Below are 4,272 nucleotides of genomic sequence, written 5' to 3'. Positions count from 1 at the left end.
AAGACAACGATATGAGAAAGAAGTGGGAAGTTGCTTTGAGGAGGGAAGGGTTCACTGCAAGCGAGTCATCCGTGATTTGCAGTGAGCATTTTAAGCAGGACGAGTTTGACAGGACAGATTGTCCGACTCAGAGATGGTGTTATTCCCTCCATCTCCAGCTTCCCGGTTCACCTCCAAAGAGTAGGTGTATCATCATAAGGTTATTAGCATTCATAAATGTAAATATTCTATTATCAATAACAGGTGTGTGTGTGTGTGTTCATTTTAGCCGGAAAAGGGCAGGACTACGTCTCCTTCCAGAAAAGCTGAAGAGAGCCTGTCTGTGGCCCCTCAGGACGACCCAGAAGCTTCAACCTCACACTCACAACCTCAGCCTAATGATGTGAGTATTTCTATTTTCAACATCATTCATAATGGTCCTAGACAAAGTAAAATCTCTCTTGTTTGCTGCCACTCATATTAAACACACTCACAAATAAACCCATACACACACAATTGAAGACATGTTGAACATGCATTCCTGACAACACACACACACACACACACACACACACACGATGCTGGCAGTGGCTTTGACAGGTGATGACTATAAGAAAGAATGTGGGCCATACTCTAGTTGTGTCAAAGTGATGTGTGTGAAGTGAAACATCACTCAAACCATGTTCATCCCTCTTTCTAGGATCATAGCGATGTCTCGCCTGCTTCTCCTACTGCTCTTAAGGCCAGACTCAATGAAGCTTTAGCAAGAGTGGAGAGTCTCGAGCGAGAGAGGAAGAATGCCATGGCTAGAGAAAAGAGGGCAGAGACCACAGTGAGGAGTCTTTTGGGGGATTTGAGGGAAAAGAACCTCATTAATGAAGAACTCAAAGAGAGGCTTGATTTCTACTCAGGTAAAATGAAATTAGCACTTTGAAATTCATGTACATCTTACTCTTACACTCTTTATTAAACTCCTTTGTTATTATATGAAGGGGACTTATTAATTTTTTCTCATACAATTTCAGATCTTCAAATAGACTTGAAGGCAAAGCAGGGCCATGAGTACTCCAAGGACCACAGAGAATGTGCCCTCACACTCCATCTGCATGGTCCAAAGGCATACAAATACCTCAGAGACTAAAAAAAAAAGGTAGTCTTAATGTTGTTCAATTTCATTTTTGGAAATTACGGTTGCAAATACGTTAAATAGCTACTTCTCAATTTTTTTACAGATGGCTGTGTTCGGTGGATGGCAAGCCTGGCCTGAACAAGATGATGCTGGATATGCTGGAGAGAAGATGCCAGGACGACCAGGCTAAATATGGATGTGTTGCACTCATGTTGGATGCCATGGCCATCAGAAAACATGTGCAATATAATCCACATAACCAGTCAATGTCTGGTTTTGTCGACATGGGTGATGGAAACAATGAAACCGATGTTGCTACTGAGGCTCTGGTGTTCATGGTGGTTGGCCTACAAGGACATTGGAAGGCTCCCATTGCATATTACCTGACGAAGTCTTTGTCACCTGAAACACAAAGGGTCCTAATCTAAATCTAAAATCTAATCTAATCTAATCTATCTAGAAAGAAGAAAATAAGCTTGACCTCCTTCTTAAAATGTTTTTGTGTTGACTCTCAAATCTCCCGTTTTTATTTTGATGGTTTCCCAAAGACAAAGATATGAGAAAGAGGTTCTCAGTCATGCTTTGGAGGAGCCGCATGCACGGGGCATTCGGGTGTCATGAGCAACTTTGTGTAAATATGGTTTGGGCGGGGTGGTGTCATGTTCTTGTGTTTAACTTGAACATTTAAATTTTTTATATAGATGTAGAAGTACATTTTCATTTTTTATGACATAGATATTCATTTTTACTGATATATAACTTCTGTCTATGTATAATGTATTATTGTTTCTTCATTTTTCAACTTATTAAAATAGCTGAGTATAGGCCTACACAATCTGCTTCTCTATCATATATAGACCATTAGTGTTTTTTTATGTGTGTGTGTATATATATTATATATCGTGTGTCTTTTGCAAAATACCTATCATACATAACATAGGCTATCAAATACCAGAATATTCTATTGCTGTTAAGCCTACTATGAATATTAAAATACGCCGAATCATGTGTCCGGTATCATGCCTACATATATGACGTTTGCAGGAACCCCCCCCCCCCCCGTGAAAATCAGTTTTGTATTCAGCGAGTTATGATTGATAAAATGCGCTGACACTTCATTGCGCCTGCCAGACAGATTACACTGAGTGGAGCGGGTGACCGGTCCAAGATGGCGGCCCCACGGCTCGTCAGCGCCAATAGGCAGTTGCGGTCGATGCGGCGTCTACTCTTTATATGTCAATAGAGGCTTCTCAATACTCAAATTTCCCCTCCTCGACTCCTCGGTCCTCCGGTAGTGACCCGGAAATGAATTTCAGCGCGCCATTTTGAAGGACGTCTCATTTCTCTAAATGCACACCGAGGACCGAGGATCGAGCATCGAGGAGGCTCTCTGGAGGAGCTATAACCGAGGATACACTGATGGTTCCTCCACGGCTCCTCCGCGGATGCATTTCCGGGAACGGTGGAGGCGTGACGCACGGCCGGACTTATCTCAGCCAATGACAGCTCTGCATGCATCCCCTGGATATTATTTGAGAACCTGCTCTCATCGCAACGCGATGTTTACAGTGAGAACAGCTGTGAGGTCCTGCAGAAAGCAGAGCAGTGTGTAAAATATATATCACTCAGTATAACAGGCCTACTCTCTTTATTTGCTTTAGTTTAGTAGATATCTACAAAGAGTCCATATTTTTCTAAAACCATTTAGTGCTTCACATAATAAAATACACAACGGCTGTAGCCTGATTATGCTTTAGCAGCTGTAGGTGTGTGTGGTACAGTATGTAGGTGTGTGTTGTACAGTGTGTAGGTGTGTGTTGTACAGTGTGTAGGTGTGTGTTGTACAGTGCGCAGATGCCGCGGACAGACGGGTCTCAGTTGGTTTGATGTCCTTACTTTTAATACTTGCAAATACAACTTTTGGCCCGTAATTTCAATTCCCCATTTCAGCGACCAGAGAGAGAGGGGGGGGGGGGGGGTATATCCAGTCTCTGACTGTGTTACGTTATTATGAGAGTGCTCTCATACTTTAAATTGTATATATTTATATAAATATATTTGTGTGTGTGTGTCCGCATCTGTAGCCTGTTATTGTCTCATTATACCGCACTCTCAATGAATTCAAATAAAATATGTGGGGGAACAATGTTCAGCTGATCTAACAGAGATTATAAAATATGACAAAACACTCGACAGCTGATGCAGCTGTTGCCACGTCATAATGAACGGACGTCGCTTTAATATGACCGCTCAGAGGAGAGGAGTTCTCATTTCTTTAAACGTCTGCTACTTCCCCTCCTCTCTCCTCGGTTCCCCTCCTCGGTCCTCCGCTCGCATCTCCTGTGGGCGGGTCTAAGTCTCGAGGAGGGGAGTCGAGGAGGGGAAATTTGAGTATTGAGAAGCCTCTAATGTCCCTAACCGGCAGGAGAAGCGAAAATGCTGCCCCACAATGCCTTGCAGCCGCAGCATTTGCCGTCACTCAACAGTCGGCCGTTCACGGAAACAACCGATTATGACCGAGAAATTATATCATGAAAGTTACGGTGCTTATTAAGCGTTTTAAAACATAGGTGGTAAGTTGCCAAAGTGCTTTGTTTTGGACGTTCATCTGTATTATAATCAAAAAGAGAAATATGAACGTTAGTTTTCACTGAAATTATCAAATAAAGTCAACATTTCAGTCTTTACTGAGCTGTGTGGAGTTTGTTCAACTTTTAAAAGATGTTTGGTGATATACACAGTGATAGATGTTAAGGACTAACGTTTATAATAAATACATCTGTATTGATTTTAAGATCTTTAGTTCATACAATCATACGTCTTGGGATCATTTGTGACCGGAGGGAGAGGGTGACGAGCATAAGTTTCACTTTCCTTTTTTATTTCAATTCCAACTTTGGTCATGAAGAATATGTTTCTCTGTTGTCCACGTTCATAAAGCAAAGCAGCAGCATCAGAGCACGGTGCAGAGTCTCTAGATGAGTTTACAGTAGTCCCTCGTTCTTATTAAACATCCATGTTGTAGTCCGCTGTATAGAAAACTGTGGTTTCCATAGTTTCCCCACAGCAGCAGACGCACACAATGACGTCCGCTGGCGCATCATAAACACGTGGGATAGTGAAAGTGCAGTCGGATTCTCTAAAGTACCGCAGTCTCTTCTCCT

The 4,272-nt window shown here is 42.3% G+C and overlaps 1 long non-coding RNA gene across 1 annotated transcript; it reads left to right on the top strand.

The window, feature by feature from the left end:
- The first annotated feature begins 277 nt into the window (after positions 1-277).
- On the top strand, positions 278-1,103 carry LOC139433117 (uncharacterized). Its single transcript, XR_011642682.1, has 3 exons — positions 278-382; positions 680-890; positions 1,005-1,103. It is a non-coding gene; the product is annotated as an uncharacterized lncRNA (long non-coding RNA).
- Positions 1,104-4,272: the final 3,169 nt, after the last annotated feature.

The sequence above is a fragment of the Pseudochaenichthys georgianus genome, chromosome 24 (assembly GCF_902827115.2).
Source record: "Pseudochaenichthys georgianus chromosome 24, fPseGeo1.2, whole genome shotgun sequence".
In the NCBI taxonomy this organism is placed as follows: Eukaryota; Metazoa; Chordata; class Actinopteri; order Perciformes; family Channichthyidae; genus Pseudochaenichthys; species Pseudochaenichthys georgianus.
Note: the sequence above shows the minus strand (reverse complement) of the source record. Positions and strands in the feature narration are given on the sequence as shown.